This window comes from Pseudophryne corroboree, chromosome 4, assembly GCF_028390025.1.
Source record: "Pseudophryne corroboree isolate aPseCor3 chromosome 4, aPseCor3.hap2, whole genome shotgun sequence".
Taxonomy (NCBI): domain Eukaryota; kingdom Metazoa; phylum Chordata; class Amphibia; order Anura; family Myobatrachidae; genus Pseudophryne; species Pseudophryne corroboree.
In genome coordinates this window covers 797,805,427-797,833,051 of record NC_086447.1, presented here as the reverse complement: position 1 = coordinate 797,833,051, position 27,625 = coordinate 797,805,427, and positions in this window count along the sequence as shown.

Sequence of the window (27,625 nt, the reverse complement as noted above, 5' to 3'; positions counted from 1 at the left end):
ATGAGCGCCTGAAATTTTTCGGGTTTTGTGTTTTGGTTTTGGGTTCGGTTCCGCGGCCGTGTTTTGGGTTCGACCGCGTTTTGGCAAAACCTCACCGAATTTTTTTTGTCGGATTCGGGTGTGTTTTGGATTCGGGTGTTTTTTTCAAAAAACCCTAAAAAACAGCTTAAATCATAGAATTTGGGGGTCATTTTGATCCCAAAGTATTATTAACCTCAAAAACCATAATTTCCACTCATTTTCAGTCTATTCTGAATACCTCACACCTCACAATATTATTTTTAGTCCTAAAATTTGCACCGAGGTCGCTGTGTGAGTAAGATAAGCGACCCTAGTGGCCGACACAAACACCGGGCCCATCTAGGAGTGGCACTGCAGTGTCACGCAGGATGTCCCTTCCAAAAAACCCTCCCCAAACAGCACATGACGCAAAGAAAAAAAGAGGCGCAATGAGGTAGCTGTGTGAGTAAGATTAGCGACCCTAGTGGCCGACACAAACACCGGGCCCATCTAGGAGTGGAACTGCAGTGTCACGCAGGATGTCCCTTCCAAAAAACCCTCCCCAAACAGCACATGACGCAAAGAAAAAAAGAGGCGCAATGAGGTCGCTGACTGTGTGAGTAAGATAAGCGACCCTAGTGGCCGACACAAACACCGGGCCCATCTAGGAGTGGCACTGCAGTGTCACGCAGGATGTCCCTTCCAAAAAACCCTCCCCAAACAGCACATGACGCAAAGAAAAAAAGAGGCGCAATGAGGTAGCTGTGTGAGTAAGATTAGCGACCCTAGTGGCCGACACAAACACCGGGCCCATCTAGGAGTGGCACTGCAGTGTCACGCAGGATGTCCCTTCCAAAAAACCCTCCCCAAACAGCACATGACGCAAAGAAAAAAAGAGGCGCAATGAGGTAGCTGACTGTGTGAGTAAGATAAGCGACCCTAGTGGCCGACACAAACACCGGGCCCATCTAGGAGTGGCACTGCAGTGTCACGTAGGATGGCCCTTCCAAAAAACCCTCCCCAAACAGCACATGACGCAAAGAAAAAAAGAGGCGCAATGAGGTAGCTGACTGTGTGAGTAAGATAAGCGACCCTAGTGGCCGACACAAACACCGGGCCCATCTAGGAGTGGCACTGCAGTGTCACGTAGGATGGCCCTTCCAAAAAACCCTCCCCAAACAGCACATGACGCAAAGAAAAATAAAAGAAAAAAGAGGTGCAAGATGGAATTGTCCTTGGGCCCTCCCACCCACCCTTATGTTGTATAAACAAAACAGGACATGCACACTTTAACCAACCCATCATTTCAGTGACAGGGTCTGCCACACGACTGTGACTGATATGACGGGTTGGTTTGGACCCCCCCAAAAAAAGAAGCAATTAATCTCTCCTTGCACAAACTGGCTCTACAGAGGCAAGATGTCCACCTCATCATCATCCTCCGATATATCACCGTGTACATCCCCCTCCTCACAGATTATCAATTCGTCCCCACTGGAATCCACCATCTCAGCTCCCTGTGTACTTTGTGGAGGCAATTGCTGCTGGTCAATGTCTCCGCGGAGGAATTGATTATAATTCATTTTAATGAACATCATCTTCTCCACATTTTCTGGATGTAACCTCGTACGCCGATTGCTGACAAGGTGAGCGGCGGCACTAAACACTCTTTCGGAGTACACACTTGTGGGAGGGCAACTTAGGTAGAATAAAGCCAGTTTGTGCAAGGGCCTCCAAATTGCCTCTTTTTCCTGCCAGTATAAGTACGGACTGTGTGACGTGCCTACTTGGATGCGGTCACTCATATAATCCTCCACCATTCTTTCAATGGGGAGAGAATCATATGCAGTGACAGTAGACGACATGTCCGTAATCGTTGTCAGGTCCTTCAGTCCGGACCAGATGTCAGCATCAGCAGTCGCTCCAGACTGCCCTGCATCACCGCCAGTGGGTGGGCTCAGAATTCTGAGCCTTTTCCTCGCACCCCCAGTTGCGGGAGAATGTGAAGGAGGAGATGTTGACAGGTCGCGTTCCGCTTGACTTGACAATTTTCTCACCAGCAGGTCTTTCAACCCCAGCAGACTTGTGTCTGCCGGAAAGAGAGATCCAAGGTAGGCTTTAAATCTAGGATCGAGCATGGTGGCCAAAATGTAGTGCTCTGATTTCAACAGATTGACCACCCGTGAATCCTTGTTAAGCGAATTAAGGGCTCTATCCACAAGTCCCACATGCCTAGCGGAATCGCTCCGTGTTAGCTCCTCCTTCAATGTCTCCAGCTTCTTCTGCAAAAGCCTGATGAGGGGAATGACCTGACTCAGGCTGGCAGTGTCTGAACTGACTTCACGTGTGGCAAGTTCAAAGGGCATCAGAACCTTGCACAACGTTGAAATCATTCTCCACTGCGCTTGAGACAGGTGCATTCCACCTCCTATATCGTGCTCAATTGTATAGGCTTGAATGGCCTTTTGCTGCTCCTCCAACCTCTGAAGCATATAGAGGGTTGAATTCCACCTCGTTACCACTTCTTGCTTCAGATGATGGCAGGGCAGGTTCAGTAGTTTTTGGTGGTGCTCCAGTCTTCTGTACGTGGTGCCTGTACGCCGAAAGTGTCCCGCAATTCTTCTGGCCACCGACAGCATCTCTTGCACGCCCCTGTCGTTTTTTAAATAATTCTGCACCACCAAATTCAAGGTATGTGCAAAACATGGGACGTGCTGGAATTTGCCCATATTTAATGCACACACAATATTGCTGGCGTTGTCCGATGCCACAAATCCACAGGAGAGTCCAATTGGGGTAAGCCATTCCGCGATGATCTTCCTCAGTTGCCGTAAGAGGTTTTCAGCTGTGTGCGTATTCTGGAAACCGGTGATACAAAGCGTAGCCTGCCTAGGAAAGAGTTGGCGTTTGCGAGATGCTGCTACTGGTGCCGCCGCTGCTGTTCTTGCGGCGGGAGTCCATACATCTACCCAGTGGGCTGTCACAGTCATATAGTCCTGACCCTGCCCTGCTCCACTTGTCCACATGTCCGTGGTTAAGTGGACATTGGGTACAGCTGCATTTTTTAGGACACTGGTGACTCTTTTTCTGAGGTCTGTGTACATTTTCGGTATCGCCTGCCTAGAGAAATGGAACCTAGATGGTATTTGGTACCGGGGACACAGTACCTCCAACAAGTCTCTAGTTGGCTCTGCAGTAATGATGGATACCGGAACCACGTTTCTCACCACCAAGGATGCCAAGGCCTCAGTTATCCGCTTTGCAGTAGGATGACTGCTGTGATATTTCATCTTCCTCGCAAAGGACTGTTGGACAGTCAATTGCTTGGTGGAAGTAGTAAAAGTGGTCTTACGACTTCCCCTCTGGGATGACCATCGACTCCCAGCAGCAACAACAGCAGCGCCAGCAGCAGTAGGCGTTACACGCAAGGATGCATCGGAGGAATCCCAGGCAGGAGAGGAATCGTCAGAATTGCCAGTGACATGGCCTGCAGGACTATTGGCATTCCTGGGGAAGGAGGAAATTGACACTGAGGGAGTTGGTGGGGTGGTTTGCGTGAGCTTGGTTACAAGAGGAAGGGATTTACTGGTCAGTGGACTGCTTCCGCTGTCACCCAAAGTTTTTGAACTTGTCACTGACTTATTATGAATGCGCTGCAGGTGACGTATAAGGGAGGATGTTCCGAGGTGGTTAACGTCCTTACCCCTACTTATTACAGCTTGACAAAGGGAACACACGGCTTGACACCTGTTGTCCGCATTTCTGTTGAAATAGTTCCACACCGAAGAGCTGATTTTTTTGGTATTTTCACCAGGCATGTCAACGGCCATATTCCTCCCACGGACAACAGGTGTCTCCCCGGGTGCCTGACTTAAACAAACCACCTCACCATCAGAATCCTCCTGGTCAATTTCCTCCCCAGCGCCAGCAACACCCATATCCTCCTCATCCTGGTGTACTTCAACACTGACATCTTCAATCTGACTATCAGGAACTGGACTGCGGGTGCTCCTTCCAGCACTTGCAGGGGGCGTGCAAATGGTGGAAGGCGCATGCTCTTCACGTCCAGTGTTGGGAAGGTCAGGCATCGCAACCGACACAATTGGACTCTCCTTGTGGATTTGGGATTTCGAAGAACGCACAGTTCTTTGCGGTGCTACTGCTTTTGCCAGCTTGAGTCTTTTCATTTTTCTAGCGAGAGGCTGAGTGCCTCCATCCTCATGTGAAGCTGAACCACTAGCCATGAACATAGGCCAGGGCCTCAGCCGTTCCTTGCCACTCCGTGTGGTAAATGGCATATTGGCAAGTTTACGCTTCTCCTCCGACAATTTTATTTTAGGTTTTGGAGTCCTTTTTTTACTGATATTTGGTGTTTTGGATTTGACATGCTCTGTACTATGACATTGGGCATCGGCCTTGGCAGACGACGTTGCTGGCATTTCATCGTCTCGGCCATGACTAGTGGCAGCAGCTTCAGCACGAGGTGGAAGTGGATCTTGATCTTTCCCTAATTTTGGAACCTCAACATTTTTGTTCTCCATATTTTAATAGGCACAACTAAAAGGCACCTCAGGTAAACAATGGAGATGGATGGATACTAGTATACAATTATGGACGGACTGCCGAGTGCCGACACAGAGGTAGCTACAGCCGTGGACTACCGTACTGTGTCTGCTGCTAATATAGACTGGTTGATAAAGAGATGTAGTATGTATGTATAAAGAAGAAAGAAAAAAAAACCACGGGTAGGTGGTATACAATTATGGACGGACTGCCGAGTGCCGACACAGAGGTAGCTACAGCCGTGGACTACCGTACTGTACTGTGTCTGCTGCTAATATAGACTGGTTGATAAAGAGATGTAGTATGTATGTATAAAGAAGAAAGAAAAAAAACCACGGGTAGGTGGTATACAATTATGGACGGACTGCCGAGTGCCGACACAGAGGTAGCTACAGCCGTGGACTACCGTACTGTACTGTGTCTGCTGCTAATATAGACTGGATGATAATGAGATGTAGTATGTATAAAGAAGAAAGAAAAAAAAACCACGGGTAGGTGGTATACAATTATGGATGGACTGCCGAGTGCCGACTCAGAGGTAGCTACAGCCGTGGACTACCGTACTGTACTGTGTCTGCTGCTAATATAGACTGGATGATAATGAGATGTAGTATGTATAAAGAAGAAAGAAAAAAAAACCACGGGTAGGTGGTATACAATTATGGATGGACTGCCGAGTGCCGACACAGAGGTAGCTACAGCCGTGGACTACCGTACTGTACTGTGTCTGCTGCTAATATAGACTGGTTGATAATGAGATGTAGTATGTATGTATAAAGAAGAAAGAAAAAAAAACCACGGGTAGGTGGTATACAATTATGGACGGACTGCCGAGTGCCGACACAGAGGTAGCTACAGCCGTGGACTACCGTACTGTACTGTGTCTGCTGCTAATATAGACTGGTTGATAATGAGATGTAGTATGTATGTATAAAGAAGAAAGAAAAAAAAACCACGGGTAGGTGGTATACAATTATGGACGGACTGCCGAGTGCCGACACAGAGGTAGCTACAGCCGTGGACTACCGTACTGTACTGTGTCTGCTGCTAATATAGACTGGATGATAATGAGATGTAGTATGTATAAAGAAGAAAGAAAAAAAAACCACGGGTAGGTGGTATACAATTATGGATGGACTGCCGAGTGCCGACACAGAGGTAGCTACAGCCGTGGACTACCGTACTGTACTGTGTCTGCTGCTAATATAGACTGGATGATAATGAGATGTAGTATGTATAAAGAAGAAAGAAAAAAAAACCACGGGTAGGTGGTATACAATTATGGATGGACTGCCGAGTGCCGACACAGAGGTAGCTACAGCCGTGGACTACCGTACTGTACTGTGTCTGCTGCTAATATAGACTGGTTGATAATGAGATGTAGTATGTATGTATGTATAAAGAAGAAAGAAAAAAAAACCACGGGTAGGTGGTATACAATTATGGACGGACTGCCGAGTGCCGACACAGAGGTAGCTACAGCCGTGGACTACCGTACTGTACTGTGTCTGCTGCTAATATAGACTGGTTGATAATGAGATGTAGTATGTATGTATAAAGAAGAAAGAAAAAAAAACCACGGGTAGGTGGTATACAATTATGGACGGACTGCCGAGTGCCGACACAGAGGTAGCTACAGCCGTGGACTACCGTACTGTACTGTGTCTGCTGCTAATATAGACTGGATGATAATGAGATGTAGTATGTATAAAGAAGAAAGAAAAAAAAACCACGGGTAGGTGGTATACAATTATGGATGGACTGCCGAGTGCCGACACAGAGGTAGCTACAGCCGTGAACTACCGTACTGTGTCTGCTGCGACTGGATGATAAATAATGATATAAAAAATATATATATATCACTACTGCAGCCGGACAGGTATATATTATATAATGACGGACCTGCTGGACACTGTCTGTCAGCAGCATGAGTTTTTTATAGAATAAAAAAAAAAGCACCACACAAGTCACACGACGAGTGTTTAACTTTTTCAGGCAATCACAATATAGTATACTACTAACTATACTGGTGGTCAGTGTGGTCAGGTCACTGGTCAGTCACACTGGCAGTGGCACTCCTGCAGCAAAAGTGTGCACTGTTTAATTTTAATAATATGTACTCCTGGCTCCTGCTATAACCTATAACTGGCACTGCTCCCCAGTCTCCCCCACAATTATAAGCTGTGTGAGCACAGTCAGATATATACATAGATGATGCAGCACACTGGGCTGAGCAGTGCACACAGATATGGTATGTGACTGAGTCACTGTGTATCGTTTTTTTCAGGCAGAGAACGGATTATATTAAATAAAACTGCACTGTCTGGTGGTCACTGTGGTCAGTCACTAGTAAACTCTGCACTCTCTACAGTACTCCTAAGCTCCAGTAAATCAAGTGTCTCTGTCTCAAATCAATCTCACTCTCTCTCTTCTAATCTAAATGGAGAGGACGCCAGCCACGTCCTCTCCCTATCAATCTCAATGCACGTGTGAAAATGGCGGCGACGCGCGGCTCCTTATATAGAATCCGAGTCTCGCGATAGAATCCGAGCCTCGCGAGAATCCGACAGCGTCATGATGACGTTCGGGCGCGCTCGGGTTAACCGAGCAAGGCGGGAAGATCCGAGTCGCTCGGACCCGTGAGAAAAAACATGAAGTTCGGGCGGGTTCGGATTCAGAGGAACCGAACCCGCTCATCTCTAGACTACTGTGCACCGTTTTATGAATTGGTATTATTTTGTGGCCAACCCCTTCCCCATGAAGCCACGCCACTATGTATTTTTGCGCGCGCCTACGGCGCGCACTGCCCCTGTTTTGTATGCAGGGGTGGGGCTCCAATGCCGTTTCTTGCACACAGTGCTAAAATGTCTAGTTACGGCACTGTTGCTAGGTATCCATTTCTCTGGCCCTGAGCAGGTCCCCCTCACCAGATCCTCTCCAGGGGTGAGGGGGTGGACTTGGATGGGATGTGTGGGTGAGGGGGATGTAGGGGGGGGGGCAAAGCATTTTGTCGCACCTGGGCCCACCGCTCGCTAGTTCCGCCACTGCAGGGGCTATTACCTTTAACACAACTAAAATTGTGTTTTCATGTAAAAATCACTGACTGGGGTGGGACTCTGTCCTGTAGTGGCTGGGCATTGTCAAACACACTACAGTATGATGCATTTATGCCCCTGACGTGAGGTAGCCATGCACCCCGTCCCGAATTACCTTAGGCCATACATGCAGACATCCTGGCTGTTCTCCCCAGGAGAGAGCAACCAGGTCGGCTCAGCAGGGGAGCAGGGCAGGGCTATGACGTGCATAGGGGGGCGGGGCGGAGGCAGAGCGGGGGCAGAAATGGGGCAGGGTTATCGCAACACATAATTTAAACAACGCCCCCTGCTCTGTAATGCCGGGTTTACCGGCATTATACAGCAGGGGGCGTGGCTATGATGATGCGATTCAGCAAAAATCGCGCCATCAACTGCCTGGACCGCCCACTTTACTCACTAAGTGGGCGGCTGGGCAGGGGGGGACTTGAAAAATCGTGAGACTTGCCTGCTCTTCTGGGAGGCCGGAAGGGTCACCCAATTTTCGGGAGCCTCCCGCCCATTCCGGGAGAGTAGGCAAGTATGCCTTAGGCCAATGTTGGAAGGTATGAAATTTCAATAGGAATAAAGCAAGCTGGATCCAAGAATCACAGACAGAAACCTGGATCAGGGTTGGGATTTAGAGTAGGCAAGTATGCCTTAGGCCAATGTTGGAAGGTATGAAATTTCAATAGGAATAAAGCAAGCTGGATCCAAGAATCACAGACAGAAACCTGGATCAGGGTTGGGATTTAAAATAATCTATCAGAAGTCATGCTAAATAGCCTCTTGATTACAGGGAAAAACCAACCAATGGGGTAGAATAGAGGTACTAGCACAAGCATGCTCAGAGTTTTTAATTGATTTCAGAACCAAACAAGTTCTATTCATACTTAGAGCTATTTATTAACATTATTTTTACTAAAATAATGTGAAAAAGGGTGTTTTCACACACTTTTCACATTTATTTTAGTATCACCTGAATTTATTAAAGGGCATTTGGAGCAGTTTTCATGAAAAACTGCTCCAAACCCTTTAATTCACTTTTTTTTAGTAAGCCACATCGCATTCCCCATACTTATAATGGGAAATGCGATCTGACCAGATTTACAAAAAAAAAAAAGAAAGTGAAATAATACCGCAGTGTGCCCTGTGATAATCTCGCCAGCTCAGGCTGGCGAGATCACAGGGCAGCACTGCGATAGGGAGGCATTTGCCCAGCTTTCTCTGCCCCTGGCAAAGAAAGCTGAGCGGGACACATCTCCAGAGATCAGCTCTAAGCTGATCAAAGAGTTTAAAAAAAGAAATAAAAAAGTAAAAAACAAACAAAAACATACTCATCTGTCCAGGGAACCGGTGTCTACTGCTCCGCTTAATGCTGCTGGGCGCCGGGTCCCCCATATGCTGCAATGTGACCCTGGTGCAGTAAAGTGATGCTGCAAAGCATCAGCGCACTTTACAGCACCGAGGGTCACCACAGCACACAGGATCCGGCGACCGGCAGCCCAGCAGAAGCAGCGCTGACCAGCTCCCTGGACTGGTAAGTATATTATCCTGCTGGGGGAGGTCCGCGGCATGCGGGGGGTAGTCGCGACGGGGGGGTCGACCGGGCGGCGGTGGTAGTGGCGGTGTTGGCGGGGGCGAGGCATGCGCAGCAGTACATTGGGGTATTTTTTATGAAAAATACCCCGATGATGCTGCGAAGAGGCATCGCAGGGACAGAGCTTGACCACAAGCTCTGTCCCTGCATGCGATAATTGATACTTCCCTGCGATGTAATCAGTTATCGCAGTGCGCGTTTGGGTGATTTTATCACATGATATCCGCATCCAAGATGCGGATGGTAATAAATAGGCCCCTTAGACTGGGACGGTGCATACACACGGTGCAATATAACCTTGCAATTTTGGCTATATAGTCAAAATCACAAGGAAAGTTACTGCTAATCGCACCATGGGGGTCATTCCGAGTTGATCCCTTGCTAGCTAGTTTTAGCAGCCGTGCAAACGCTATGCCGCCACCCACTGGGGAGTGTATTTTAGCTTAGCAGAAGTGCGAATGCTTGTGCAGCCGAGCTCTGCAAAAACAGTTTGTGCAGTTTGAGAGTAGCTCTGAACCTACTCAGCGCTTGCGATCACTTCAGCCTATTCGTGTCCGGATTTGACATCATACACCCACCCAGCGAACGCCCTGCCACGCCTGCGTTTTTTCAGACAAAATCTTCGCTATAACCTGTGCACAATCACAATGGGCTTTGTACCCGTACGACACGCGTGCGCATTGCGGCCCATACGCATGCACATAAATGCCGTTTTTTCACCTGATCGCTGTGCTGCAAAAATCGTCAGCGAACGATCAACTTGGAATGACCCCACATGTGTACACAGCTTGCGATACCAATGTGCATTCCCACGGGGTCGGTATCGCAAGAAAAAATAGGCTGTGCAAGCAAGTCAATTTTGACTATCTAGTACAAAGTATAGTCAAAATTGGCCATAGCCAAAATCGCAAGCACACATAAACAATATCCCATAATCAGAATCGCATAGTCAAAATCGCACATAAGTCAGTATCGCACCATGGGGGTCATTCCGAGTTGTTCGCTCATTGCCGATTTTCGCTATACTGCGATTAGTTGTTTACTGCGCATGCGCAAGGTTCGCAGAGCGCATGCGCTTAGTTATTTTACACAAAAGTTAGGTATTTTACTCATGTCATAACGAGGATTTTTCATCGTTCTGGTGATCGTAGTGTGATTGACAGAAAGTGGGTGTTTCTGGGCGGAAACTGGCCGTTTTCTGGGAGTGTGCGAAAAAACGCTGGCGTTTCTGGGAAAAACGCGGGAGTGTCTGAAGAAACGGGGGAGTGTCTGGGCGAACGCTGGGTGTGTTTGTGACGTCAAACCAGGAACGAAACTGACTGAACTGATCGCAATGTAGGAGTAAGTCTCGAGCTACTCAGAAACTGCTAAGAAATTTCTATTCGCAATTCTGCTAATCTTTCGTTCGCAATTCTGCTAAGCTAAGATACACTCCCAGAGGGCGGCGGCTTAGCGTGTGCAATGCTGCTAAAAGCAGCTAGCGAGCGAACAACTTGGAATGAGGGCCCATGTGTATGCACACTTAGGCTGATTTCCAGATCCTGACACAGATTCAGTAATAACACTTTCACACTGAAGCCCTGGCTATGACACGTTTCCGACCTGGGATACTGAACACGGGTCATTGCTGGGGCTTCTGATATCAGAGGCGTAACTAGGGTAGGGCGAGTGGGGCACGTGCCCTGGGCGCCTTGGCAGGCCCAAGAGAGGGGGGCGCCGTCGGCGGCCAGGGCATCATGCCCCACTCGCCCCCGTCATGCCGAAATGTGAGGGGAGGACAGCATCTCTCCCTCCCCTCACCGCCGCTGCCAGCACTAGCAGCACTGCCAGCAGCGCTGGTGTGTCCAGTCTCCGGCGGCGTTAGCCAATCAGAACTTGCGGACCGGCTCCTGACTGGCTGTCGGTCTGCGAGCTCTGATTGGCTAGTGAACCGGCACCACACAGCCGCCGGAGACCTGGAGCGGTGAGGGGAAGGAGAGGCGCCGCGCTGCGCTCTCCTCCCCTCACATATCAGAGGTGAGCCGGAGCCACGAGCGGTGAGTGACCGAGGGGGGGGGGGAGCACAGTGGGGCATGTAACTGGCACAGTTGGGAATGTATCAAGCACAGTGGGGCATGTAACTGGCGCAGTGGGGCATGTATCAGGCACAGTGGGGCATGTGTCTGGCACAGTGGGGCATGTATCTGGCACAGTGGGGCATGTTACTGGCACAGTGGGGCATGTATCCGGCACAGTGAGGCATGTATCCAGCACAGTGGGGCTTTGTATCCGGCACAGTGGGGCATGTAACTGGCACTGTGGGGCAATGTAACTGGCACTGTGGGGCATGTAACTGGCACTGTGGGGCATTGTATCTGGCACTGTGGGGCAATGTAACTGGCACTATGGGGCATGTAACTGGCACTGTGGGGCAATGTATCTGGCACTGTGGGGCATGTAACTGCCACTGTGGGGCATGTATCCGGCACTGTGGGGCATTGTATCTGCCACTGTGGGGCAATGTAACTGGCACTGTGGGGCATGTAACTGGCACTGTGTGGCAATGTATCTGGCACTGTGGGGCATGTAACTGGCACTGTGGGGCATGTTTCCGGCACTGTGGGGCATTGTATCTGGCACTGTGGGGCAATGTAACAGGCACTGTGGGGCATGTAACTGGCACTATGGGGCAATGTATCTGGCAGTGTGGGGCAATGTAACTGGCACTGTGGGGCAATGTAACCGGCACTGTGGGGCATGTATCTGGCACTGTGGGGCATGTATCTGGCACTGTGGGGCATGTAACTGGCACTGTGGGGCATGTATCCGGCACTGTGGGGCATTGTATCCGGCACTGTGGGGCAATGCAACTGGCACTGTGGGCCATTTCCAGTGGCCACACCCCTTCTGGTAACTCACTGCCCATTTTTTCACCACGCGTTTTGGTGTTTTGTTGTTTGTTTGTTTTTTTGGGGGGCGCCATTTTCCATCTTGCCATGGGCTCCGAAAACCCTAGTTACGCCTCTGACTGATATACTTACTCTTTTCACACCACCGAATGTTCCCAGGTTATTCCCACGTCTTTGTCACTTATACAGGACAATTGGAGATTACATCATCTCCAAGCGCCCTGAGCCCACCAATCAGTAGCCTTTTAGGCATGACCTGGGTCATACAGAGGTGGATTTAGACTAGTGATGAGCGGGTTCGGTTCCTCGGAATCCGAACCCCCCCGAACTTCACCCTTTTTACACGCGTCCGAGGCAGACTCGGATCCTCCCGCCTTGGTCGGATAACCCGAGCACGCCCGAACGTCATCACCCCGCTGTCGGATTCTCGCGAGATTCGGATTCTATATAAGGAGCCGTGCGTCGCCTCCATTTTTCACTCGTGCATTGGAAATGATAGTGAGAGGACGTGGCTGGCGTCCTCTCACTTTGTTTCAGGGGGCTGCAGTGCAAATATCTTCTGGGGACCAGCAGTATTATAGGAGGAGTACAGTGCAGAGTTTTGCTGACCAGTGACCACCAGTATTATACGTTGTCTGCCTGAAAAACGCTCCATATCTGTGCTCAGTGTGCTTCATATATCTGTGCTCACACTGCTTTATTGCGGGGACTGGGGACCAGCAATATTATATAGGAGGCGTACAGTGCATAGTTTTGCTGACCAGTGACCACCAGTATTAATCGTTCTCTGCCTGCAAAACGCTCCATATCTGTGCTCAGTGTGCTGCATATATCTGTGCTCACACTGCTTTATTGTGGGGACTGGGGACCAGCAGTATTATATAGGAGGAGTACAGTGCAGAGTTTTGCTGACCAGTGACCACCAGTATTATACGTTCTCTGCCTGAAAAACACTCCATATCTGTGCTCAGTGTGCTGCATATATCTGTGCTCACACTGCTTTATTGTGGGGACTGGGGACCAGCAGTATTATATAGGAGTACAGTGCAGAGTTTTGCTGACCAGTGACCACCAGTATTATACGTTCTCTGACTGAAAAACGCTCCATATCTGTGCTGCATTGTAGTATATAGTAGGAGTACAGTGCATCATTTTGCTGACCACCAGTATATAATATATAGGAGTACGGTACAGAAGGCCACTGCTCTACCTACCTCTGTGTCGTCAAGTATAATATCCATCCATACCTGTGGTGCATTTCAGTTTTGCACAGTTTGCTGACCACCAGTATATAATATATAGCAGTACGGTACAGTAGGCCACTGCTCTACCTACCTCTGTGTCGTCAAGTATACTATCCATCCATACCTGTGGTGCATTTCAGTTTTGCACAGTTTGCTGACCACCAGTATATAATATATAGCAGTACGGTACAGTAGGCCACTGCTCTACCTACCTCTGTGTCGTCAAGTATACTATCCATCCATACCTGTGGTGCATTTCAGTTTTGCACAGTTTGCTGACCACCAGTATATAATATATAGCAGTACGGTACAGTAGGCCACTGCTCTACCTACCTCTGTGTCGTCAAGTATACTATCCATCCATACCTGTGGTGCATTTCTGTTTTGCACAGTTTGCTGACCACCAGTATATAATATATAGCAGTACGGTACAGTAGGCCACTGCTCTACCTACCTCTGTGTTGTCAACTATACTATCCATCTATACCTGTGGTGCATTTCAGTTTTGCACAGTTTGCTGACCACCAGTATATAATATATAGCAGTACAGTACAGTAGGCCACTGCTCTACCTACCTCTGTGTCGTCAAGTATACTATCCATCCATACCTGTGGTGCATTTCAGTTTTGCACAGTATATATAGTAGTAGGCCATTGCTATTGATACTGGCATATAATTCCACACATTAAAAAATGTGGAGGGTAAAATAGGGAAAGATCAAGATCCACTTCCACCTCGTGCTGAAGCTGCTGCCATTAGTCATGGCCGAGACGATGCAATGCCATCAACGTCGTCTGCCAAGGCCGATGCCCAATGTCATAGTAGAGAGCATGTAAAATCCAAAACACTAAAGTTCAGTAAAATGACCCAAAAATCTAAATTAAAAGTGTCTGAGGAGAAGCGTAAAATTGCCAATATGCCATTTACGACACGGAGTGGCAAGGAACGGCTGAGGCCCTGGCCTATGTTCATGGCTAGTGGTTCAGCTTCACATGAGGATGGAAGCACTCATCCTCTTGCTAGAAAACTGCATTGCCACCCCTAGATGGGCCAGGTGTTTGCGTCGGCCACCTGGGTCGCTTAGCTTAGTCACACAGCTACCTCATTGCGCCTCTTTTTTTCTTTGCATCATGTGCTGTTTGGGGACTATTTTTTTGAAGTGCCATCCTGTCTGACACTGCAGTACCACTCCTGGATGGGCCAGGTGTTTGTGTCGGCCACTTGGGTCGCTTAGCTTAGTCACACAGCTACCTCATTGCGCCTCTTTTTTGCGCCTCTTTTTTTCTTTGCATCATGTGCTGTTTGGGGACTATTTTTTTGAAGTGCCATCCTGTCTGACTCTGCAGTGCCACTCCTAGATGGGCCAGGTGTTTGTGTCGGCCACTTGGGTCGCTTAGCTTAGTCATCCAGCGACCTCGGTGCAAATTTTAGGATTAAAAATAATATTGTAAGGTGTGAGGTGTTCAGAATAGACTGAAAATGAGTGGAAATTATGGTTATTGAGGTTAATAATTTTATGGGATCAAAATGACCCCCAAATTCTATGATTTAAGCTGTTTTTGAGGGGTTTTTGTAAAAAACACCAGAATCCAAAACACACCCGAATCCGACAAAAAATTTTCAGGGAGGTTTTGCCAAAACGCGTCCGAATCCAAAACACGGCCTCGGAATCGAATCCAAAACCAAAACACAAAACCTGAAAAATGTCCGGTGCACATCACTAATTTAGACCTCACAGAGCCCTTAGCAAGATACCAATCTAGGGCCCCCCTCCCTCAAACAATCCATAGTACTATGGAGGGGCATTGATATACGATGGAGTCACACTAAAGTCACCATTATAAATAACTAATACAGTCACTGACTGGGGGTGCAATAATGGATAATATGGGGGACCTGTTACAATTGATGAAGGGGGGGGGGGGGGGCAATGATTTATAATGCAGGCATCCATACCTTAAAATACCTATTATTACAGTGTCTCTCCCCCTCCCCCTTCCCTTACTGATTGTAGTAGCCTGGCAGGTTCCTCATCCCTTATAATACCCATTATTACACCCAGGGCCAGCCCAAGCCTAATTTTTTTGGTATGCAAATATATATTTGGTGCCCTTTAGTTTTAATATATAGGGGCATGGCTTCATGGGGAAGGGGTGTGGCCACAGAATAATATCAATTCACATTACACCGCAAAGTAGAGCTGCTTATACACATTACACCACAGTAGAGCCCCTTATACACGTTACACCACAGTAAGGCTGCTTATACACAGGGCTGTTCTAGACAATTTGGCTCCCAATGCGAGCATTAAAAAAATGCGCCCCTCCCCTATAGACATTAAAAAATGTACTACCCCTATAGACTTCAGCGTGCGCGTGCTCCCGGTGAGGGTGTGTGGCCTGCTAAAATGGGCGTGGTCTCACTAAAATTTATGTGGTCTTGCAGGAAAAGACTACCTTACACCCCAGTTTTTAACCATGCAACAACAGACGTCGGCCATCACAGGACAAAAAAAAAATCTACAATATTAAGCACCACACAGTAATGCCTCTTGCGCCATATTATGCCCCCTGCACCTTATTATGTCATACAGCACAATGCCTGTGATACTTTATGTCCTACGGTAAAACTTTTAATTACTTTTAAATTACCTGTTCGTTGCCAGGCGTTTCATGTGCTGGGTGCAGTGCCGGCGCTACCCGTTCAGCAGAGTCTGCAAAGCAGGGAGGCGCTGGCTCAGAGAGGCGCTCTCTGTGCTCTGCGACTCTGCTGCTATGCGCTGCTGCTCCCGGATGCCACAGTGTCTGAGGCTCCAGTTCCCCCAGTAGATCTCCCCTCCCTCTCCCACCCAGCAGAGCATGCAGGAGGGGTCTCACTCCGTGTCCACATGGGCTGTCTGCTTTTACTTTCTGTTCCTGGCTGCTGCTGATTTATGAAGTGAAGCAAAGAACATTTCTCCATGCACTCGGGTCTCTGAGCCGTCCCCCTCCACATGCTGATGCACGGAAGCTCGAGTGTGTCCAGGGCAGCTCGACCATGACATCAGTGAGTTTAACTCTTTGAAAACCTTTTTTGCTACTGCTCCTGCTGCAAGTGTGTGCTTCAATATTTATAAATAAATAAATATATATATATATATATTTATATATATATATGTATATATATATATATATATATATGAAACTAGTGAAGATAAGGGCGCCTATTTAGTGTTTCTTTAAAGAATTGATATGAAGTGAATCAAGTGATAATGTATGGACATCACTTATCTGGTATATACACTTTCTTCGGTCTCATGACCGCACTGGTCATGATGTGCACTACATATGTAAAAAGAAATAAAACAGAAATATCATAGCGCGTACAGTTTTAAAGCATATTTCACCATACAAAATAGAAGTAGTTGTATCTAAAAAACCTCCTAAGGATAAGCAAATCCTCAATGTTAAAAATCCACCAGCGGGGATTATTGGGGTTTTTCACAAAATTTTAATACAACATATAACATAGAAGGTATAAAATAGTAAAAATGCAAGCGTACAGAAGATAACAAGATTCGAGCTTATCAATCTGTATGTACAATCAGGTACATCCTGTTTTCCATAAAAATCCAATATTGGTAAAAATGCAAACGTACAGGAAATCTGAGTTAAAAAAAGCTTATCTGTCCATAAGGAGGTCTCAGGTACAGCAGTCCCAACGCGTTTCGTCAGCAGTATGACTTCATCATGGGGATATAGTCAGTAGTGAACAGGTATCCTATTTATACCTGTGAGCAGTGTGAGGATCTGTCACATGGTCCAACAAGTAGTGACCTCACTTCCTGTCAAGGATAGTGAGAATATTCCAAGAGATTTGCAAGAAGGATATATAAATGAAATAAAAACAGTCTTGAAACATTTATATTCATTCATGAGACTTTTAAACTGTTTTAATAATAGGTAATGTTTGTCAGGGAAATAAGAGTCGTAAAAGACGGCGTGGAACGCACGCTGGAACGCAAAGGCGCTTCCGGGTCCGGAAAAGGAAGTTAAAACGTAACTTCCGGTAACGGGAATCACTTATATTAAATGTGGATTTAGGCTTAACAAAGTGCCCGCTGCGATCAGCCGCCGTAGGTACTGGGCACGCTGATCGCTGATGGGCTAGCAAGAGGCCGTGCTGTATAGCACTGGAGTGACGGGCATGGTGATGCGGCGGTCGATGATGTCATTTCGTTGGTCACGTGATGCGTCATCGGACTGGTGGAACGCACACGTGACTGCTTATCTGGACCGCATCTGCATCAATTAGATGCAGTTAATGCCTCACTATCAAAACAGTTTATAAAAGAGACATGATTCAGAACAGAACACATTCATATAGCATATGTCATTCAAGTATTCTTATTAGACAAAGGATTTAATCAAAAATAAACATATTTGATGTAAAAAGAAGGTTTTCGTAGGACAGTTTCTGGCTCTTTCATGGATATGCAAAATCTTCAAACATGATAATTTCATAAATAAATTTGTAATCTTCAAAATAGTGATCTTCAAAAATGATGAACTGGACTGATGATGAGGTAAAGGGCAGGTTTTTTGTATAGAGCGGAAAAATAGTCATTATAGGGCAAGATAAATTCTTCTTCCCTGAGAATCATAGAAAAAAACAGCGTCATTAAAATAATAATTTTTTTAGTTGTATAGAAAATACGTGATAGCAAAGTGACTTTGTGTGGCATGCATAGTGTGAAAAGTTCCTTAACCAGTGTAAAATGTTGCGCAGTTTAAAAAACATGAGTATGGGGCGGAAAGTTTTTATAAAAAAGGTGCTATTTCAAAAGTCTCATTGAATCCGAGGGGTGACATAGTTTGAAGTTCATAAATCCAGTACATTTCTCTTCTGGAAAGTCTATTTAGTATGTCACCACCTCTTTCTCCTGGTTTTAAGAGTTCAATAGCCTTGAAGGTTAAATCTTCTGGATTCGAGTTGTGTTTTTCCTTAAAATGTCTTGAGACTGCATGGTTTTCTACCTTATTTTTTATGTTGCGGACATGTTCCTGTAGGCGGATCTTGAGAACTCGTTTGGTTTTGCCCACATATTTTAGGCCGCAACTACATTCCAAAAGATAAATAACCATAGAGGAGTTACAGTTCATAAAATCTTTAATAGTATATTCTTTAGTGTTGTTGTGGTTAGAAAAAACTCTTCTGATGGGGTGTACATATCTACACATGTTGCAATTTCCGCACTTGTAGTTGCCTTTACATTTCGGTATTGAATTTCTATTTTCTAACTGTTCTTTTTTGAGAAGACTCGGTGCCAGGATATCTTTCAAACTTCTGGTTTTTCTGAAGACGATTTTTGGTTGAGGTGGGATAATGTCTTTGAGGACGGGATCAAGTAGGAGGAGATTCCAATGTTTCTTTATGGAGTTCCTGATAGTTTGTTCTTGACAGTTGTATGTGGTGATGAAGGGGACAAAGTTCAGAGAATCCTCTGTGTTTTTGTTGTTAGGAATTAGTTCGGTAGTTCCACGTGTTTGCTGCAGCAATCAAGAAGAACAAGATAGACAACTTGATTTGTATGCGGGAAGATTTAAAGACCGAGAATACCCAGAAAGTACCATCAGAAAAGCTCTGGAGAAAACACGTGGAACTACCGAACTAATTCCTAACAACAAAAACACAGAGGATTCTCTGAACTTTGTCCCCTTCATCACCACATACAACTGTCAAGAACAAACTATCAGGAACTCCATAAAGAAACATTGGAATCTCCTCCTACTTGATCCCGTCCTCAAAGACATTATCCCACCTCAACCAAAAATCGTCTTCAGAAAAACCAGAAGTTTGAAAGATATCCTGGCACCGAGTCTTCTCAAAAAAGAACAGTTAGAAAATAGAAATTCAATACCGAAATGTAAAGGCAACTACAAGTGCGGAAATTGCAACATGTGTAGATATGTACACCCCATCAGAAGAGTTTTTTCTAACCACAACAACACTAAAGAATATACTATTAAAGATTTTATGAACTGTAACTCCTCTATGGTTATTTATCTTTTGGAATGTAGTTGCGGCCTAAAATATGTGGGCAAAACCAAACGAGTTCTCAAGATCCGCCTACAGGAACATGTCCGCAACATAAAAAATAAGGTAGAAAACCATGCAGTCTCAAGACATTTTAAGGAAAAACACAACTCGAATCCAGAAGATTTAACCTTCAAGGCTATTGAACTCTTAAAACCAGGAGAAAGAGGTGGTGACATACTAAATAGACTTTCCAGAAGAGAAATGTACTGGATTTATGAACTTCAAACTATGTCACCCCTCGGATTCAATGAGACTTTTGAAATAGCACCTTTTTTATAAAAACTTTCCGCCCCATACTCATGTTTTTTAAACTGCGCAACATTTTACACTGGTTAAGGAACTTTTCACACTATGCATGCCACACAAAGTCACTTTGCTATCACGTATTTTCTATACAACTAAATAAAATTATTTTAATGACGCTGTTTTTTTCTATGATTCTCAGGGAAGAAGAATTTATCTTGCCCTATAATGACTATTTTTCCGCTCTATACAAAAAACCTGCCCTTTACCTCATCATCAGTCCAGTTCATCATTTTTGAAGATCACTATTTTGAAGATTACAAATTTATTTATGAAATTATCATGTTTGAAGATTTTGCATATCCATGAAAGAGCCAGAAACTGTCCTACGAAAACCTTCTTTTTACATCAAATATGTTTATTTTTGATTAAATCCTTTGTCTAATAAGAATACTTGAATGACATATGCTATATGAATGTGTTCTGTTCTGAATCATGTTTCTTTTATAAACTGTTTTGATAGTGAGGCATTAACTGCATCTAATTGATGCAGATGCGGTCCAGATAAGCAGTCACGTGTGCGTTCCACCAGTCCGATGACGCATCACGTGACCAACGAAATGACATCATCGACCGCCGCATCACCATGCCCGTCACTCCAGTGCTATACAGCACGGCCTCTTGCTAGCCCATCAGCGATCAGCGCGCCCAGTACCTACGGCGGCTGATCGCAGCGGGCACTTTGTTAAGCCTAAATCCACATTTAATATAAGTGATTCCCGTTACCGGAAGTTACGTTTTAACTTCCTTTTCCGGACCCGGAAGCGCCTTTGCGTTCCAGCGTGCGTTCCACGCCGTCTTTTACGACTCTTATTTCCCTGACAAACATTACCTATTATTAAAACAGTTTAAAAGTCTCATGAATGAATATAAATGTTTCAAGACTGTTTTTATTTCATTTATATATCCTTCTTGCAAATCTCTTGGAATATTCTCACTATCCTTGACAGGAAGTGAGGTCACTACTTGTTGGACCATGTGACAGATCCTCACACTGCTCACAGGTATAAATAGGATACCTGTTCACTACTGACTATATCCCCATGATGAAGTCATACTGCTGACGAAACGCGTTGGGACTGCTGTACCTGAGACCTCCTTATGGACAGATAAGCTTTTTTAACTCAGATTTCCTGTACGTTTGCATTTTTACCAATATTGGATTTTTATGGAAAACAGGATGTACCTGATTGTACATACAGATTGATAAGCTCGAATCTTGTTATCTTCTGTACGCTTGCATTTTTACTATTTTATACCTTCTATGTTATATGTTGTATTAAAATTTTGTGAAAAACCCCAATAATCCCCGCTGGTGGATTTTTAACATTGAGGATTTGCTTATCCTTAGGAGGTTTTTTAGATACAACTACTTCTATTTTGTATGGTGAAATATGCTTTAAAACTGTACGCGCTATGATATTTCTGTTTTATTTCTTTTTACATATGTGCACTGGTCATGAGACCGAAGAAAGTGTATATACCAGATAAGTGATGTCCATACATTATCACTTGATTCACTTCATATCAATTCTTTAAAGAAACACTAAATAGGCGCCCTTATCTTCACTAGTTTCATACTTATCCTTTATGTGCCATCCAAGCACATATCACATTGTTTAAGGTTGCGGCCACCCATTAATTGGGTTAGTTATATATATTTTTTACGTTATATATATATTTATTCTTTTAAAATCACAGATTCACGTGCACTCTTAGTGCCCACTGAACGTTACCCGTGCGCCCCCGCATCTATTTGTTTTTTATATATATATATATATATATATATATATATATAGATATGAACCAGGGAGGAGGGGGGGCATTTATTTTATGTATAAGTGGCACTGATACTGTGGGCCTGTGTATGAGCGGCACAGATATGGTGGGCATTACTATGTGTATAAGCGTCGCTGATACTGTGGGCATTATTATGGGTATAAGCGTCACTGATACTGCGGGCATTATATGTATAAGCGTAGCTGATACTGTGGCCATTATTATGTGTATAAGCGTCGCTGATACTGTGGGTATTATTATGGGTATAAGCGTCACTGATACTGCGGGCATTATATGTATAAGCGTAGCTGATACTGTGGCCATTATTATGTGTATAAGCGTCGCTGATACTGTGGGTATTATTATGGGTATAAGCGTCACTGATACTGCGGGCATTATATGTATAAGCGTCGCTGATACTGTGGCCATTATTATGTGTATAAGCGTCGCTGATACTGTGGGTATTATTATGTGTTTAAGCGTCGCTGATACTTTGGGTATTATGTGTATAAGCGTCGCTGATACTGTGGGCATTAATATGTGTATAAGCGTCGCTGATACTGTGGCCATTATTATGTGTATAAGCGTCACTGATACTGTGGGTATTATTATGTGTATAAGCGTCTCTGATACTGTGGGCATTATTATGTGTATAAGCGTCACTGATACTGTGGGCATTATTATGTGAATAAACGTCGCTGATACTGTGGGTATTATTATGTATATAAGCATCGCTCATACTGTGAGCATTATTATGTGTATAAGCGGCGCTGATACCGGTTGGCAATATTATGTGTATAAGTGACCCTCATCCCTTATAATACCCATTATTACACCCAGGGCCAGCCCAAGCCTATTTTTTTTGGTATGCAAATATATATTTTGGTGCCCTTTAGTGGAATATATAGTGGCATGGCTTCATGGGGAAGGGGTGTGGCCACAGAATAATATCAATTCACATTACACCGCAAAGTAGAGCTGCTTATACACATTACAACACAGTAGAGCCCCTTATACACGTTACACCACACTAAGGCTGCTTATACACAGGGCTGGTCTAGACAATTTGGCTCCCAGTGCAAGTAATTAAAAAATGCACCCACCCTCCCCTATAGACATTAAAAAATCTACCCCCCCCTATAGACTTCAGCGTGCGCGCTCCCGGTGATGGATGTGTGGCCTGCTAAAATGGGCATGGTCTCACTAAAATGGATGTGGTCTTGCAGGAACAGAGTGTGTCCAGGGCAGCTCGACCATGACATCAGTGAGTTTAACTCTTTGAAAACCTTTATTGCTACTGCTCCTGCTGCAAGTGTGTGCTTCAATATTTATAAATAAAAAAAAAAAATATATATATATATATATATATGAACCAGGGAGGGGGGGGGGGCATTTATTTTATGTATAAGTGGCACTGATACTGTGGGCCTGTGTATGAGCGGCACAGATATGGTGGGCATTGCTATGTGTGTAAGCGTCACTGATACTGTGTGCATTATTATGGGTATAAGTGTCGCTGATACTGTGGCCATTATTATGTGTAGAAGCGTCGCTGATACTGTGGGCATTATTATGTGTATAAACGTCGCTGATACTGTGGGTATTATTATGTGTATAAGCATCGCTCATACTGTAGCATTATTATGTGTATAAGCAGCGCTGATACTGTGGGCAATATTATGTGTATAAGTGTCGCTGATACTGTGGGCATTATTATGTGTATAAGCATCGCTGATACTGTGGCCATTATTATGTGTATAAGCATCACTGAAACTGTGGCCATTATTATGTGTATAATAAGCGTCGCTGATACTGTGGGCATTATTGTGTGTATAAACGGAACTGCTATTTTGGGCATTGTGTATAAGGGGCACTACTGTGTAGCATAACGTGAATATGGGCCTGTACTGTGTGATGTAATATGAAATTGGGGCACTACATGCGGTGTAAGGATGATAATTTTGTGCTACTGTGTGGTGTAATTTGAATTGGGGGTACTATTGTGTGGCCACGTCCCTTCCTTGTGACCCCTTTTTTGCAGTGCGCGCCTTCGGCACGCACTGTTCCTTTACACCTTTTGTAGGAGTGGACATGCATATTTTCACTGCTTGTTTTACATTGTAGATACTATAAAAATCTTTGATGTTCTCTCCATTTAAAATATTTGTATTATCTGCTATAGATAAGAGTATACTTATGTATGAGTATGGGGATTAGGACACCCCTGTATGGGGATTAGGGCACCCCTGTAAAACCACACCCCTTTTTGTGGCACGTGCCTTTGATGCGTGCTGTCCCTTTATTAATTATTTGAGAGAGGGCGCAAATTTATAGTTTGCTGGGAGGCGCCAAACACCCTAGCACCGGCCCTGGCACTATCCCAGCTCCTCTCTCTGCCCGTCTGACCTCATACACACGTATGTCATGACAGGTCACATGCACAATACTGCATGTAACCTTTGTGCGCTGGACCTGGCACCTAATAGCTGTCTAATCACTGATAGCCTGCTGGGAGTATTCAGACAGCCCAGCTCTCTAACAATTTTGGCGGAACTCATGGTCTGCTGGAAAAATGCCCTTTATACAGCCTTGTCAGTGGGCCCCTTGTTTTGGTTGCCTTGTGGTAAATCCTCCATTGGTGTCATACATGAAAACACTGCTACCGACCTGGTTAATAACCCTGGTCACAACTTGAGTCATGGACCCGGAAATAACTCTTGTTGCGGACCCAGGACAGACACGGGATGCACAACCTAGGCCAACTGTTTCATACTGAGCAATACCCGGGTATTAGGTATTAAAGGCGTAAGTAATAATGATTCCCTCAGACACCCCCACCGGCGTTCTCCTCTGTCATGCTGCTCACAGCTCTGCCATTGCACCTCCGATTTCCGGAAGGCAGAGGTGCAATGGCGGAGATGCGAGCAGCATGACAGAGGAGAGCGCTGGTGGGGGAGGTCTGAGGGGTAAGTGAGGGTAATTATTGTTCACTTGTGTCACTTGTGTTTTGTTCTGAAGAAGGGGAGCACGTCCCCGAAATGCCAACATTGCAATACACGTCACATTTGGTTCTATAGTCTCCAGTGTCGCCTTGTTTGTTCCACAAATGTATATATATTGAAGTCCAGATTGGACGAAACGCGTTGGGTGCTACCAGACTTAACCCATCCTCTCAAGTTAAGCTAATTTTTCCTTTATATCTTGCTCTTTTACTGACATTTGCAGTACTATGCATTTTATGGTCCTTTTATCATTTATGAACTTTTAGAGGCATCTTTGTATTTTTATTTAGCTCCAGAGATATTTTAGTAATTATTTATCTGTGGTTTTGATATTTCATTTTTTACTGGTGTGTTTTGTTTATGAATAAATTGCAAATTAATGTTTACAGTATTTGGTCTCCCTAATCCTATGTGACACCATTGGTCGCTTGGAAACACCTTATCTATTGCTCTGTTTACATAATCTATAAAGCACCTTACCACTGCTTTTTTTCTTAAGGTGCAGCAGACGCCCTATTTTACCCTAGGGAGTGTCCGCATAGGGAGTTTTTTGAAGTTATTAACTTTATTTATTGTGTTCTTTGGGCTAAATACTAGTGTAGATCGGTAATCGCGTATTGGCGCTGTCCGCTCTCTCCCCATATATATATATATATATATATATATATATATATATCCATACTAGCTTATGTGATTTTTACTGACTGTGGCGCTATTAGTACTAACTGCAGTGCCAGCTGCCCCTCTCCTCTTCTGTGTTGCTGATGGAGGTTGGAGACAGAGCCTTGTGGAGTGACTCACAAAGCTGTGACGGCACTTGTGCAGCAGCTCACCAATTTCACTTCTCCTATACAGTGATCTAACGCACATGCACAGAAGTTCCAAACGCTGCCTGATCGGAGCTGAGCTCTGATTGCAGCAACTATCAGTCAGTTATGAATCGGCCTGGCTGAGGGGAAAACCAGGGATTGTGGCAAGCCAGTGACATGGAGGCCTGGCCCAGCAGGAACTATCCGTGCACCCCCTGGCCTAAGCCGTGCCAGATTCTGATTCTACAAGCACTCCAAAGCATATAACTGCTTAGGTCAATTATTGGTGCCATCGGTAATTGCCATGGACTCCTTTGGTGTGTGGGGTCTGATTAACCTCTCAGTTTTCACCAGAGGGCCCACGAGGTCACTTGGACTTCTGCATAAGGACTTCATGTTGTAGACTCCAAAGAAGTCTCACCAGGAATCAGTGGAATAACTCATAAGAAAAGTACCAAACACAAGACAAGCGGAAGATCAGACAGCAGTAAAGCAAAGTCAAGTAGCATAGCAAGTCAGGATCCAGGAGAAAGCAGGAAAGTGTTTATGCACTATTGTTGTAATACAGGGTAACCAGCTGTAAATCGTGTGAGATTGGGAATTATCACCACTATTCACAGCAATAAGGTTTGGGGATACTTTGGGAATATTTAACACAAAATCATGTTCAGACAGTGCCTCCGATGAGAGACTGTTCCAGTTACCAGTTTGAGGTATAGTGATACATACTAGCCTATTTTTACTCTATACTCTTCCAGGAGAGTTCTTGTAGGGGAGATGCAGATGAACACTGTGAGAAAATTGCATCATTCTTGACCTGCCCCCGGAGAGCAATACCAAATATCACAACATTGTGCAGAGGGGCAGATTTAGGCCCTAATTCAGACCTTATCACAGCAGCAAAATCTTTCTCTAATGAGCAAAACCATGGGGGTCATTCCAAGTTGATCGCTAGATGAAAATGTTCGCTGCGCAGCGATGATGCAAAAAAAGTCACTTCTGCGCATGCGTATGCGGCGCAATGCACACGTGCGACATACTTTCACAGCGGCTGATGTAGTTTCACACAAGGTCTAGTGAAGTTTTTCAGTCGCACTGCTGGCCGCAGAGTGATTGACAGGAAGTGGGCGTTTCTGGTGTCAACTGACCGTTTTCAGGGAGTGTTTGGAAAAACGCAGGCGTGGCTGGGCGTACGCAGGGCGTGTTCGTGACGTCAAAACAGGAACTGAACAGTCTGAAGTGATCGCAAGTGCTGAGTAGGTCTGAAGCTACTCTGAAAATGCACAAAAAAGTTTTGTAGCCGCTCTGAGATCTTTTCGTTCGCACTTCTGCTAAGCTAAAATACACTCCCAGTGGGAGGCGGCATAGCGTGTGCACGGCTGCAAAAAACAGCTAGCGAGTGATCAACTCGGAATGACCCCCTATGTGCACTGCAGGTGGGGCAGATATTATGTGCAGAGAGAGTTAGATTTGGGTGGGTTATTTTGTTTCTGTGCAGGGTAAATACTGGCTGATTTAATTTTACACTGCAATTTAGATTTCAGTTTGAACATACCTCACCCAACTCTAACTCTCTCTGCACATGTTATATCTCCCCATCTGCACTACATATGGTTTTGACCATTAGAGAAAAAGTTTGATTCTGCAATCAAGTCTTAATTAGGCCCGTAGAATGATGCAAGTTACTAAGAAATGTGCCCTCTTGCTCACTGTCCCTCTCATTTCACTAGGAAAGGGGTTGGATGTGAAGGGAAACATGATCTCCCTGGAGACTATGGGACTCTCAAAAATGAAGGTGTCACCTAGCCATTATGGTCATAGAAGGACAGTACGTACTGATATCTTTGGCCATTACATCAGTTTCTGGCCCGGTCAGGTTTTTCTAAAAGGTTAATCCCGCCAACACCATCATGAGATGATGTTTGAGATTTGAGCCTAAGCTAAGCTAAGATTTATTGAGCTTGTTAAATAACCCAATTTTTACATCCTTAATTTTGTCATAATCCTGGGGGAAAAAAATTGCTTTACTTCTGGTTTAAGACTGAAATAATTTAAAACAGCTCAAGAGCTTCCTTGATTGGCCAAATGGGGAACACAGGTATAAACAATGGGAAGATGCCAAAAAGAACCCAGAGCAAGTATACAGTAATGAGAGGTTGGCAGGGTCGGGCTGGCCCACATGGGTAAAGGGGTACATTGCCTGTGGGTCCACATCCTCCACTAGGGATCAGGTTCCAGACTGTGCACTTGAGTTATACATTATACACGTTACATTATACCGCATAGGA